This window comes from Bubalus bubalis, chromosome 6 (assembly GCF_019923935.1).
Source record: "Bubalus bubalis isolate 160015118507 breed Murrah chromosome 6, NDDB_SH_1, whole genome shotgun sequence".
In the NCBI taxonomy this organism is placed as follows: domain Eukaryota; kingdom Metazoa; phylum Chordata; class Mammalia; order Artiodactyla; family Bovidae; genus Bubalus; species Bubalus bubalis.
The window spans coordinates 105,743,762-105,758,497 of NC_059162.1; the positions used below are offsets into that span (position 1 = coordinate 105,743,762).

General features: G+C 42.9%; 1 long non-coding RNA gene across 1 annotated transcript; it reads left to right on the plus strand.

The window, feature by feature from the left end:
• The first annotated feature begins 5,379 nt into the window (after positions 1–5,379).
• Positions 5,380–8,801, plus strand: LOC123334155. The gene is made up of 2 exons (XR_006551968.1): positions 5,380–5,509; positions 8,730–8,801. It is a non-coding gene; the product is annotated as an uncharacterized LOC123334155 (long non-coding RNA).
• The last annotated feature ends 5,935 nt before the right edge of the window (positions 8,802–14,736 follow it).

Genomic DNA, 14,736 nt, shown 5'->3' on the forward strand with positions numbered 1-14,736 from the left:
GGGTCTCTCTCGGGGAAATCAATAATTAGAATTAAGAGTGGCCAACTCAAATGTGGGAGGTCGCTTGAACAGAGAAGTATGTTTCAGAGCTATGAGCTGGCCGTCTTCTACCCGTTAGTGGGGAAAAAAAGCTGAGCAAAGATGTGCAGAGAGACATATAAGACAAAGAAACGGAATAGTTCCTCACGTCTTTATTTTCTGGATCCAGTGAATTCCTGCTTTGTGTGGGGAGGTCAAAGAACTTGGGACAAAGGTCACCACATCTCCAACGAGCCATTTCCAAGCTGTAGATAGGTTGCCATTTCAAAATTTCATTTATTTATTTATTTTGGCTGTGCTGAGTCTTCGTTGCTGTGTGGGCTTTTCTCTATTTGCCGCGAGCAGCGGCTACTCTCTAGTTGCAGTGCGCAGGCTTATTGTGGTGGCTTCTCCTGTTTCAGAGCACGGGGCTCTAGGCCCATGGACTTCAGTAATTGCAGCTCGTGGGCTCAATAAGTTGCAGCTCCTGAGCTCTAGATCACAGTCTTGTTAGTTGTGGTGCAGGGTTACACCTCAGCATGTGGGATCTTCCTGAATCAGGGGTTGAACCCATGTCTCCTGCATTGGCAGGCAGATTCTTTACCACTGAGCCACCCAGGAAGCCCTCAATTGCCATCTGTCACACATTTTCATGTAACAAGGGGCCAAATAGCTTACTGGCTAAAACACACTGTGACTTCCTGGGTGCCTTGGGTAAGTTTCTTTCTTTTCTCTCTTTTTTTAAAAAGAAGTGTATTAAAAAAAAAAATTTAGATTTGCTTTGTTTTTCTTCAGTATTTACTTATTTTATTGGTTTATTTGGCTGTGCTGGGTCTTAATTGTGGCACATAGGATCTTCGGTGTTAGTTGTGGCATGTAGGGTCTAGTTCCCTGACCAGGGACTGAAGCCAGGCCTCCTGCATTGGGAGCTTGGAATCTTAGCCACTGGACCACCAGGGAATTCCCTTGGGTAAGTTTCTTTTTTTTTTTTTTTTTTGGTAAGTTTCTTAATATCTGTTTCTCCAAATGTAAGATAGAAATAGTACCTTTCTCATATGATTTTTGTGATGATTCAAAGAGTGGATGTACAAAAAGTCCTCAGAATAATGACTGGAACATAGAAAGTCGTATGTAAATATTAGCTATTATTCAAATGTGTTTTCTTCTTCTTTCTCCCATTTTATATATGGGAAAAGGAAGATCCCAAAAGACAAGGATTTTGCTCAAGGCCATGTAGCAATCACCTAGGCTGGGCCTAGAACTAAGGACTTCTGATCCTAGCGCAATATTTAATTCATCTCCTTAAATGTCCTGCAACCAACCACCAGGTGCAGGGTTCCCTTGGGAAAAATGTCAGACTCCAAGTCCTGAGGGTGTTATGAAAGCTCCTGGCCTCTGCTCCTGGTTGGAGAACCAGGCCACTGCACATTGTCCTGCCCAGTTTAGTCTCCATGGCTGTACAATTGAGGAAGAAGAGGGCTTCGTAATGAATAATATGAGATTTGGGGAAGTACCTTGCAAAGAATCCTGCAGCCAAAAATATGTCTGCTAACGTTTAGGAAATCAAGAAGTACAGAAATCATAAGGAACCAACACCAAGGAGCTTAGCTACCAGAGACACGAAAGTGGGTGAGTCGCAGGAGGATATCTGAAGTCACAGCCCAGATCACCTGCTGCCTGCAGAAGCTACAGCCTGGTCACCACTGCAAGAACAACAATAGCTTCTCCTTTCTTCTGCCTTGCAAATCTCACATGCACATCTCTCATTTGCAAGACCCAATCTAGAACCATGCTGTCAAAGGAATCTGGGAAATGTAATCCTAAATCTTCCAGCCTCCAAAATATAAGGAAAGTGAGGATGAATCTTAGAAGGAAGTTAGAATAATACTGGGATGCCAACAACCTGGTATGGTCTATCCCTTTGGCCAGTCAGTGAAATTCATACACATTTTCTGTCTATATTTAACTTTCAAACTATAGTAATGTTCTCCTTAATACAATGCAACTGTTATAGGCTGAACTGTGTTCCCCCAAAATTCATATGACGGGGGCTTCTGCAAAGGCTCAGTGAGTAAAGAATCCACCTGCAACGCAGGAGACACAGAAGATGTAAGTTCAACCCCTGGGTTGAAAGATTCTCCCAGAGAAGGAAATGGCAGCCCACTCCAGTATTCTTGCCTAGGAAGCCCCATGGACAGAGGAACCTGGCAGGCTACAGTCCAGAGTCAGACACAACTGAGCAACTAACCCTTGAAGGTGGAGCCAACAGAATTGACTGATGAATCCCAAGTGGAGCGCGAGAAAAAGGGAGGTGTCGGGAATGATTCAGATGTTTTGGCCTGAACAACTAGGAGAATTAAACTGTCACTAAACTAAAATAAATCTGGGAAAGGAAAAGGGTGGGGATGTCTGGGCTGAGGAGTAGATTCAAGGTCTTAGTTTTAGAGATAAATTTTGAGATAACCAGCTAGTGATGTAAAGAGAGACATGAAGTAGAAATTGAATCTACAAGTGTGAACTCAGGAAAGAAGATGAGCCTGAATGAATACATCGGAAGCTGTCAGTGCACTTAAACCCATGAGACCGGAGGAGATCGTGTAAGCCAGTGATTCTCCAACAGGATAATCCACCCACTAAAGAAAATTTTGGAAAATTGCCAGAATTTTTTTTTTGAGGGGGACTGGGGGTTAGGTAATGTCATGGTGATTAGGGTGGGGAGCACTATGGGGCTTTAGTGGGTGGGGCCAGAGCTCCTCAGCATCCTGCAATGGATGGGACAGTCCTGCACAACAGAAATTGTCCCATGTTCCACACGACTTTCAAATGTCCTATCAGACATTCATCTCATGAAAAATACGCTTATTATTTATCTCAACATAGAGCCTAAATTGATTCTCCACATAAACACAGAGTATTCAACATATGGTTTTTTTCTTTTTTTTTTTAACATATGGTTTTAATATACATCAAGTTTCCCAGGAACACCCTTTCCACGTAATTGATGGAAGAGGGTGTTTTGCCTTGTTCAGAAAATCAACCACATAGCTTTTCCCTGTATTTGAGATGCCACTCCAGTTCTGCTAGATCATGTGCAGCTTCGGCAGACACAGTGATTCTGGGAAGCAAGCATCTGATGGTTCCATTAGGACTTCTGGTGAAGTTGTGCAAAATTTTTGCATATAAATAAATATATAACATTTTTTTGCATATAAATAAATATATAACACTTTATGCATTCGTTTTCCTCTTGTTTCTCCTTGTAACAGGAAATTCAATTCATTATTCTGAAATTATGTGTATAAATTGCTATGAATTTTCTCCATTTGTCCCTTCAGACCAGATCTCTGTTATTCTGCACCCTGCTCTCTGCCCCAGAAGGCAGACTTTCATACATGATATCAACCAGCTTCCTTGCCCAGGGGCTTCCGGTTGTGTTCAACCAAAGGGAGCTACACACTCCCTCATCTTGGTCCTTCAGGCCCAGGGATGAGACACGCCCTCCAGTGCTTCCTCATTTCTTGTTGGTTCCCTTAACTTTGCCCACATCTTTGTCAATAATCCCTTCATAAAACTGAACTCAACTGAACTCGGCTTGAGTGTGCCATCTGTTTCCTGCCAGACCCTAACTGATACAGTAGCTACATTATTTCTGAATCTTATTTCAGGACAGTAAAGAGCAAATTACAAAAGATTTGTTATAAAAAGGAAGTAGATCCAGAATGTGGAACATTCTACAGGGCATTTGAGCTGGTTTCTGCAATAAGTCAATCGAGTGAAAAAATAAAGGGAGGAGGACTGCTTGCTGGTGGTGAATAATGTTGAAAGGATACAGTAACAAAATGTAATGTGGAGACCTATTTGTATCCAAATTTGAACAAATTCAAGGTAAGGAGATATATCTGAGACATTAGGGAAAGTGTAAATTATGGACCTGATGTTAAATGATACTAGAGAACTATTTTAAATGTATTAGGTTTGGTTATGGCATTGTGGTTTTGCAAGGCAATGGCCCATGTCTTTAAGAAATGCATACTAATTTTGCTTGAATTACCAAAAAAAAAAAAAGAAGAAGAAGAAATAAAGAGAGAAAAAGAAAAAAGATTCACAATGAAATAAGTAGGAGTAAAATGACATGGTGCCTGGGATTTGCAAAGAAAATAGAAAAAGAAAAAAAAGGGATAGATAAAGCAAACGGGGAGAAGTATTATTAAGTATTGAGCCCAGATAATAGACACATGATGGAGAAGAAATGGCTACCCACTCCAGTATTCTGCCCAGGAAATCCCATGGACAGAGGAGCCTGGCAGGCTACAGTCCAGGGGGTCACAAGAATCAGACATGACTTAGCACCTACACCACCATAACCAATAGTTATATAGGAATACACTATTCTCTCCATTTTTGTTTGTATGTTTGACATTCTTTATGATAAAACAGTTAAAAAGTAAATTAAATTAAAAGGGGCATTTGATCATTAGGGTTGAGAACCATCAACCAAAGCAGGTAGTGTAAAGAGGTCTGAGACTGGGTCTTGAGCACTTCAGGTAGAGGTTGGGAAGATGGAAGGAAAGTCAGGCAGGGAAGAAGAGAAGAGAGAAGGGTGTCCCTGTGAGGTCAAAGGCGTTTCAAGGAGGAAATGAACATCTGGGCTGTAGATGAGCAAATACGAGGGCAACTGAGCACTCGACTTAACACGGAGGTCATTTGGTGACCTGATAAGCGCAGTTTTGGTGGAATGGTGGGGCAAAGTCTGAATGGATTAGAGTCCAGTCATTCCCGTCTCTCAATACTGCTCTTTCCCCTGCTCCCTGTACAGCACTGTCTGCAGCTTAGGGTAAGTAGACTGGAGTGGGTTCAAGAGAGAATAAGAGTGGACAAAGTAGAGGGGTAAAGTCAGTCTTTTGAGATGTTTTGCTATGAAGTGGATTAGAGAAGTGAGCTGGTACCTAGAAAAAAAAAGTGTGCTGTCAGAGGAGGGATTTGGTTTGATCTGGTTTTTAAGACAGGAGATAACATGATGTGTTTGTAAGCTGCTGAAAAGGAATCATTAGATAGGGAGAAGAGGAAAACGTGAGAGAGAAAGATAAAGCTATTGTAGAAGGAATGTGCTTGAATAGGAGAGTGCATGTGCTGGTGGGTAGGTTGATGTGGTTGTAGAATGCAGAATCTTTTGATTGCTCTTCCAGTGAAATAAGAAGCAAGATCATGAGTTGAGAGTGAAGATGGAAAGAAGGCTTTGGAGGTTTGAGAAGATAGAAGGTGTGAGATAGTCAGTCAAGAATAAAAAAGCAAAGGGATTGGGGAAATGAGTAGCATTACAGGCCCATTTATTGTGAAATTAGTCAACATCATTGTGTCTTTTTCTCAACCACCTTGAGCCTAGGGTTTAGACTGAAACAGAAGTGTATCCAGGCAAGATCTATAGATCCCTTCTATAGAGGGGAAAGGGGCAAGAAGATCACGATAATGATGAAACCATGGACCCCAAGAGGTAAGTAGGCAACGTGAAGGGCTATAAAAAGGTGGTAGGGTCAATAGGCTGGAGGTCCTAAAGAGCTTAAAAGTTAATGGATTCAGGATATTTAAGAGAGTCAGAAATATAAGCATGATGGTCAAAACATGGGATGCTTTAAAATAATGAAAATACCAGCTGGAACATTAGATGGATGAAAAAATTTTAATTAAATATGTGAAGGTTTCTTAGAATTAATATGTGAATTTAACAGACTACTGGATACAAGATCAATATACTTAACAAATGTGTTTCTACAAACTAGCAAGAAACAACTGGAAAACTGAAACTTAAAAAACAATACCGTTTTTAACTGCATGAAAAATATTAAATACCTAGGAATAAATCTATCAAAGTTGTGCAAGACCTCAACACTGAAAACTATAAAATTTATCTCAAGAGGAAATTCCCTGGTGGTCCAGTGGTTAGGAGTTTGTGGTCTTCCTGTCTAGGACTTAAGTTCAATCCCTGGTTGGGGAACTAAGCTCTTACAAGCAGCATGGCCAAAACCAAAAAACAAGACTTAACTAGAGAAAAATTAAACACAACCTCAGTAAATGGACAGATGTTCCATGGTCATGAATTGGAACTCAATATTCATATCAGTTTTTTCCAAATTGGTCTATAGGTTCAGTGCAATTCAATTAAAATTCCATATGTATAGTATGTGTGTGTGTGTGTGTGTGTGTGTGTGTGTGATTGTGTATAAATTGATAAAGTGAGAGCAAAATTTATATGCTAATTAAAGGACCTAGAATATCCAACAACTCTTGAAAAAAAGTTGGAAGACTTTCATCAACTTCCAAAAAGTTGGAAGATTTTAAGATTTATAAAGCTATACTAATTAATACAGGGAGACTTTGGAGCAACAATAGACAAATATGATCACTGAAACAGAATAAAGAGCCTAGAAATGGACTCTTTTAAATAGGAGATGGATGGAGGGGGGTTGTGTTTTGTGGATTTGTGGGGACAAACCACAAGGACCTAGTTCCAATTAGGATGAGGAATTTCTCTTTTTAACACCTTTCTTTACAAATAAAATGGGCTTCCCTGATAGCTCAGTTGCTAAAGAATCTGCCTGCAATGCAGGAGACCCCGGTTCCATTCCTGGGTCAGGAAGATCCTCTGGAGAAGGGATAGGCTACCCACTCCAGTATTCTTGGGGTTCCCTTGTGGCTCAGCTGGTACAGAATTCACCTGCAATGCCAGAGACCTGGGTTCAATCCCTAGGTTGGGAAGATCCCCTGGAGAAGGGAAAGGCTACCCACTCCAGTATTCTGGCCTGGAGAATTCCATGGACTATACAGTCGCAAAGTGTCAGACACAACTGAGCAACTTTCACTTTCTTTCTTTACAAATAAAACAGACCAACTTGAACCATCATAAAGTGTCTGCCAATGGCATGTATGAGCAAAATGCAGACAGCCAGCCATAAGGCAGGAATGTTGTAGGGGCATCCAAGCAACAGGTGGAAGTTGGGTTCGACAATCTGGGTCTCTTCCCTTGTGGCTCTTGTGTCTGGGTCCCTTTAAGGAATAGCAGGGAGTGGAACTGCATAGCACCTGGATGTTAACAGAAAAGACCAAACCCATCTGCTGGGAAACTAACTCAGGAACCTGAGCCCTGGTAGAAGTAAAGGGGAAGGGACTGATACAGAACAAGAGTCTGGGTCCTTAAGAAAGTGACCATTTGGTGGGAAAACAAAAATGATACTAAGTGGGGAAATGAGGATTAGATTCCACTCTGCTTCTGTCTTGGTTGGCTGTGTGACCTTGTGTGACTCCATCACCCTCTCTGAGCCTGGGGGCTACCCTGGGTGGTTCCCTGCCTTCTTCAGTATAGATATCCTTTGAGGCTGCATGGGAGTTCTAAGGTGAAGGTACTGAGATGAGTGACTGCCGTGACTCCAGTGGGAGACAGAGAGATTTCAGGCCTCTTCCCTCGTCTCTGATGAACCCCTCTAAGGGCAGGCAGTCCTGTGCCCTCCTTGCTTCTCTGACCTAGATCACCCCAGCATATCCAATACTCCCTCCAAGCTATCCAGGCCATATTGGATCACCTTGGAGCAGGGACCTAGTGTACCCACCCCAGGTCATTTTCAACAGGATCTCTGTCAGACAGAAGGCAATTTCCTGGATGGGTGAGCAATCAGAGCTCACTCAAGGCTGGGCCACTTTAGGGTTTGGGCCTCACCCCGGAAAATGAACAATGTTTTAGGCCATAGCAATCATTCCCTTCCTTGATTGCCCTGGAGTTGTGAGCCCCACCCTGCCACGCATAGCTTCCCTGGAGAAAAAGAGGGAGGCTCTGGATCTCATCCAAAACACCCGGTCTTAACCGTTCCCTGGCTCTCCACCACTTTTGTCATTGCTGCTTCTTTCTTCTTCCCTCTCCTGCCTCCCTTCTTAGGGCAAGTAAGGAAATTCACAAACACGGAATTGGCAAATAATGAGGATCAACTGTATGTTTTAACTAGGGGATCCTAGAGGAACCTCTGACTCAGCCTGTTAGATAGAGTCAGGGAAAATTCTCTGGCTGCGACCTGGAATACAGAGAAGTCTAGACAGAGGGGCTGTGACCACGGCTTGTGGTTTGATATAGAGCTGCTGCTGCTGCTGCTGAGTCACTTCAGTCGTGTCCGACTCTGTGCGACTCCATAGACGGCCGCCCACCAGGCTCCCCAGTCCCTGGGATTCTCCAGGCAAGAACACTGGAGTGGGTTGCCATTTCCTTCTCCAATGCATGAAAGTGAAAAGTGAAAGTGAAGTCGCTCAGTCATGTCTGACCCTCAGTGACCCCATGGGCTGCAGCCTTCCAGGCTCCTCCATCAATGGGATTATTCCTAGGTATTCTGTCGCTCTCATGAATGTGATCTTCTCTTTCATTATATCTTCCAACTCAGCACTGGTCAACAGAACTTTCTGCCATGCTGGGTATGTTCTATAATTATATGAATTTAGTAGCCACTAAGCACATGTGGCTACTGAGAACTTAAAATGTGACCAGTTGGACTGAGAAACTGAATTTTGTTTTTATTCAATTTAATTATTTTACTTTTAAATTCAAATAGCTACACATGGTAGTGGTCATCATGTTGAAGGATGCAGTTTTAACTGTTTCAGTTTGTATATGTAAAGGGTATTGATTTTTGTATATTAATTTATAACACATTTCCTTACTGACTTTTTTTGTTTAGATTTTCAGTTGATTCACTTGGGTTCTCCTGGAATACAAAACTATCATCGACAAATAAAGATAACTTTACCTACTCCTTTCCAATTTTTATTTCTTTTTTTATCGCATTGCATTGGCTCATATCTTCAATGAACGGTTAGATAGTAAGTGGTGATCGTGTGTATCCTTTTCCTGATTCAGTGGAATTTTTAAGAAATATTATTAATATTAATAGAAAGTAACACTAGTTCTTTTTATATGAAAATGATACAAACAGGTGACAAATTATTTGTTTTGTCCCCCAAGTTTGCTCCATCTCCAGTGTTCCCTCTATTACCTAGCAGAAGTGCCAGTCTGTTTCCCAAGTTAGAAATCGAGGCATTGCCTTCATTTCTCTCTCCCTCTCTCACCATTTCTCTGTCAATTTTCCAGGCCAATCAGCTGCCGAATCTGCCTTCTATTTCCACTGCCACCAGTACCACTGTTTCTTCTATTTCCAGTGCCACTCTGGTACTTTTCATTACCCAAGAGCATTACAAGAGCAGCCTCTTCATTAGTCATCTTGTTTCCACTTTCACTTCCTTCAGTCTTCTCTCCACAAAGCAGATGATGCGTCTTTCTAAACTCCTGATCTATCACATGGTTCCCCCACTTGAAAGACTCATCAATGGTTTCTGTCTGCTCTTAGGATAAAGACCAAAACACTTAACATGGCTCACAAAGCCTGGTGCCACCTGTGTCTGTCTTTGCTTTTTTTTTTTTTAATGTAAATCAATTTTCTGTTTAAACCTCTTCAATGACTTTTGGCTGCTCTTAAAAATAAAGTTGAAACTCTCACTGTGGGCTGCAGAGCCCTGTATGCCTCTCCAAACCCAGCTCACACCACCTACCCTCTCCTTCATGACTTTCTGGCTGCACTGTTCCTACCTCAGGGGTTATATGTTAGCTGTCTCCTCCACCTGCAAAGCTTTCCCCCAAGCTCTTCAAAAGTCTGGCTAATTCTCCTCCTTTGTGATTCGATTCAAACATCACTCTCTCAGAACATTCTTTCCTGAACACCTGTTTAAAAGAAACTTAAAATAAAATAGAGACTTCCCTATCAGTCCAGTGGTTAAGATTTCACCTTCTAATTGAGGGGGTGCAGGTTTGATCTCTGGTCTGGGAGCTAAGATCCCACATGCCTTGTGGCCAAAAAACCAAAACATAAAACAGAAGCAATATTGTAATAAATTCAATAAAGACTTTAAAAATGATCCACATAAAAAATCTTAAAATGACCTCTGTATCAGTTCCCTCTATTAGCACAACCTGCTTATTTCTTTCACGGCACATACTGCAATCCGAAGTTATTTTATTTGCATGTCCATTTATTTGTCATTGGCCCCACCAAGAATGTAAGCTCTGTTTTGTTCACCACTCTATCCTTAGAGCCTAGTCGATGTATGACACATAATAGGCTCATTATAAATATTTGTTGCATAAATGGATAGCCAGGGTCCTAGAATCACCGTGGACAGTGACTACAGGCACGAAATTAAAAGACGCTTGCTGTTTGGAAGGGCTTCCCTGGTGGTTCAGAGGGTAAAGTGTCTCCCTGCAATGTGGGAAACCCAGGTTCGATCTCTGGATCAGGAAGATCCCCTGGAGAAGGAAAAGGCAACCCACTCCAGTATTCTTGCCTGGAGAATCCCATGGACAGAGAAGCCTGGTAGGCTACAGTCCACAGGGTTGCAAAGAATTGGACACGACTGAGAGAGAAGAAAAGCCATGCCAAACCTAGACAGTGTATTAAAAAGCAGAGACATCACTTTGCCAACAAAGGTCAATATAGTCAAAGCTATGGTTTTTCCAGTAGTCATCCATGGATGTGAGAGTTGGACTATAATGAAGGCTGAGCACCAAAGAAAGGGTGCTTTCAAACTGTGGTGGTGGAGAAGACTCTTGAGAGCCCCTTGGACAGCAAGGAGATCAAACCAGTCAATCCTAAAGGAAATCAGCCCTGAATATTCACTGGAAGGACTGAAGCTGAAACTGAAGCTCCAATATTTTGGTCACCTGATGCGAAGAGCCGACTCACTGGAATAGACCCTGGTGCTGGGAAAGATTGAGGGCAGGAGAAGGGGGTGATGGAGGATGAGATGGTTTGATGACATCACTGACTCAATGGACATGAGTTTGAGCAAACTCTGGGAGATAGTGAAGGACAGGGAGGCCTGGTGTGCTGCAGTCCATGGGGTCGCAAAGAGTCGGACACGACTTAGCGACTAAAGAACAGAGTCCTACGATGCACGATACTGGATGCTTGGGGCTGGTGCACTGGGACGACCCAGAGGGATGGAATGGGGAGGGAGGAGGGAGGAGGGTTCAGGATGGGGAACACATGTAAACCTGTGGCGGATTCATTTTGATATTTGGCAAATCTAATACAGTTATGTAAAGTTTAAAAATAAAATAAAATTAAAAAAAAAAAAAAAAAACAAAAAAAAAAAATAAGTTTAGTCATATGTAAAAAATACCCCTTATTGTTAAGGCATAATTTGATATATGTCTCTCAGATCAATTATATTTTTGCTATTATTCAGCTTATGTATATAGTTAATATTATTTGACCTGTCAAGGTCAAATGTATGTTTCTACAACAAGTAATACAACATACACAATTTCTAGATAATTATCTTCGCAATCCATGTTTATGTGTGCTCAGTTGCACAGTTGTGTCCAACTCTTTGTAACCCCATGAATGGTAGCCCACCAGGCTCTTCTGTCCATTAAATTTTCCTAACAAGAAAAAAAAAAAAAAAAAAAAAAAAAAAAAAAAGAACAGAGTCCTAGAGCCAGTCAATGATCGCTCTGGAAATTCTTCTTTGCTGTGTTAAAAGGTATTTTCCCTTTCTTCCAGCAGGTGGAGCCAAAGCCACACCTGGTCATTAGCAGGGGTCTGGAGGGGTGTGTGGTTGGCCTGGCTGAGGACAGTAAAGAGGGAGGGAGAGGCAGGGTTTATAGTGCTGTTGGATCCAAGAGTGAAGGAAATCAAGGCGGCAAAGTCTCCCAAAGGACAGAAAAGTAGGAGCTCTCCAGAAGAGACGTGGAGCCAGGCCGTCTCTGAGATCCCAGATTGTTTTCCCACTTCCCCCACCTATCCCGCCTCCTAAATCATGCCCTCAAAAGTCAGAAGGGGTTTTTGAGGAGAGCAATTTTCTGTGAACATGAAACTGGAGAGGCAAGGGTTTTCAATTCCAAATCCTCATTGTATAGTTGGGGGAAAGAGAGACCAGGGAAGTGGGTGAGTGGGAGTTGGGTGTAGCTGACAAAGCCCTCGCTCATTAATTCATTAAAGTCTTAGCTCTTTAATTTGGCTCCACACAGCCCACCCCTTCCCTCCTTGCCTGGTGCCACGATGAGGGCATTGATTCCCAGAGTTGCCCTAAAGATGCAGGAGGCAGGAATAGCTTATGAGAGGCACGTTGGAGCCAAGACATGCTGGAGTACCAGAGGTCAGAGGTATGTTCCAGGGCCAGGCAGGTGGCCTGCGTATAAACCTAGAGCTGGGAAGTTGGCAGGGATCTTGGATTTCCTTCTGAAGATGTGTTAGTCACTCGGCCGTGTCCAACTCTTTGCAATCCCATGGACTGTAGCTGGTCAGCCTCCTCTGTCCATGGAATTCTTCAGGCAAGAATACTGGAGTGGGTTGCCAGTCCCCTTTCCAGGGGATCTTCCCAACCTAGGGATAGAACCTGGGTCTCCTGCACTGCAGATAGATTCTTTATCATCTGAACCACTAAGGAAGTGAAAAGTTCTAAAATGACTTAACCCTGTTTTTAAAAATTTGCATTTTAAAAAGATGGTAGAGATAAGGGTTCCTGAGAAGATCAGATAGAACATTTGCATCTGATAATGGGGACTCAAAAGAAGTTTCTAACCTGGAGAGCTATCTTGGTTATCTTAAATAGCTTGCAGAAGGAATCAGATATGGTTTGAGGAGATTAGAGGCCAGTGAAGACACAGGTACAATCATCCAGGTGAGAGAAGATAAAACCTGGGAAGCTATTACAGGGAGGGGGAAAGAAGCAAACTTGGGTGGTTTAGGGAATTTCTGTTTTAAAGATGGGATTTGGTGCTTATTGATTAGAGTGGAGGGAGAAGGGAGGTGTTAGTGAAGTGAAGTGAAGTAGCTCAGTTGTGTCCAACTCTTTGCAACCCTGTGGACTGGAGCACACTAGGCTCCTCCGTCCATGGGATTACCCAGGCAAGAATACTGGAGTGGGTTGCCATTTCCTTCTCCAGGGGATCTTCCCGACCCAGGGATCGAACCCCGGTCTCCCACATTACAGGCAGACGCTTCAACCTCTGATCCACCAGGGAAACTGAGAGTCCTAGAATGCTCCAGCTGTAGAGATTGGACCAGAGCAGCCTCTAATTCTGAGGGCAGCTCCAAAGGCAGCAGTGGGACTTGGCTTGGTGGTGGCAAAACTATCGGTTCACATAACAGCCTAAAGCAGTGGTTCAGGAACACAGGCCCTATAGTGAGATGACTTCCCTAATGGCTCAGATAGTAAAGCGTCTGCCTACAATGCAGGAGACCAGGGTTTGATCCCTGGGTCGGGAAGATCCTCTGGAGAAGGAAATGGCAACCCACTCCAGTACTCTTGCCTGGAAAATCCCGTGGACGGAGGAGCATAGTTGGCTATAGTTCATGGGGTCGCAAACAGTCGGATACAACTGAGTGACTTCACATCACATCTATAGTGAGATAGCCTGGGTTCAAGTATCAGATTCTCCACTTACTAATTTTTCTGCACCTCAGTTTCCTGATCTGTAAAATGGGGAAGTTATGAGGACTAATGAAATTTATATTTATTAGGCATGTGTACCAGTGCCTGTAAAAGTGGTTGTGTAGAGCTTCATCTAGTAAATGGAGCTCCAATTAAAAAAAAAAAAAAAAAATAGAGCCCCAAACCCAAAGTAAAAACCAAGCCTAAACAGTTTAACCATGTCTCTTCTCTGGGCCTCATTTATCCATCTACATAAAATAAAGGGCTAAATGAAAAAAGAAAACAAAATTTTAAAAAATGAATAATAACAATAAAATAAAGGGCTAGACTGATAGCCTCTAATCTTGCAAGTGCTGTTTTCTTGATTTTTTTTTTGGCGGGGGGAGCTTGGCCTGAGTGTGTTACACATGATGACTTGCTAAGACAAGCTCCTACCAGTTTGCGAGGGCCAATTATTAAATTTTCAGGATAGAACAACCACTGGTAACTTGAAATTGGCTACAGTGGGAATATTTACACTCTGGAAATAGGCAAATACTACAAACTAGGCGTTTCCCACTGCCCTCCTCCCCGACACCAGTAGTGAGATCCTTCCCCTCAACCAACACATAGACTTGCCTTCCAACACTGTCATCAGTGATAGAGAATCACAGGTCTCTCGGGCCCCCAGGGTCCTAATCACAGAATCCGCCCCGGCACAGCCAGCCCCACATGATCAGGCACGCACAGGGCGGGAAGCAGAGCGCACAGGCCTGAGCAGAGCAAACTGGCTGTTCTCAGACTCAGGGTACAGTGGGTAGTGGTTAAGATACTGGAGTCTCACACACCTGGGATGTTATTCCAGTTAGATCTCTATTGGCTGTGTGAGTTTAGCCAAGTTTCTCTCAGTAGTGGGGCTCAGTTTCCTCACCTGTAAAATGGGGACAGGGGACTTCCCTGGTGCTCCCACTGCAGAGGGCATGGATTCTAACCCTGGTTGGGGAACTAAGATCCCACATAGCCAAAAAATTTAAAAATACTAATAAAATAAAATGAGGACAGTCCTGACCCAGCAAGATGGTTCCCAGGATTAAGTGAGAACACCATCAAGGTGAGAGGAAAACGTCCACAACTGGGCCTGGTACAGACAGGTATTTAGTAAATGTTAGTCAATGCTGTTGTTACGCCCCCGCACACATTCTGGCTCCCTCTTACTCTCTGCATCCTGGAACAGAAGGGCTCAGTGAGTTGCTGAGAACAAAGGCAGAAACAGGCAGC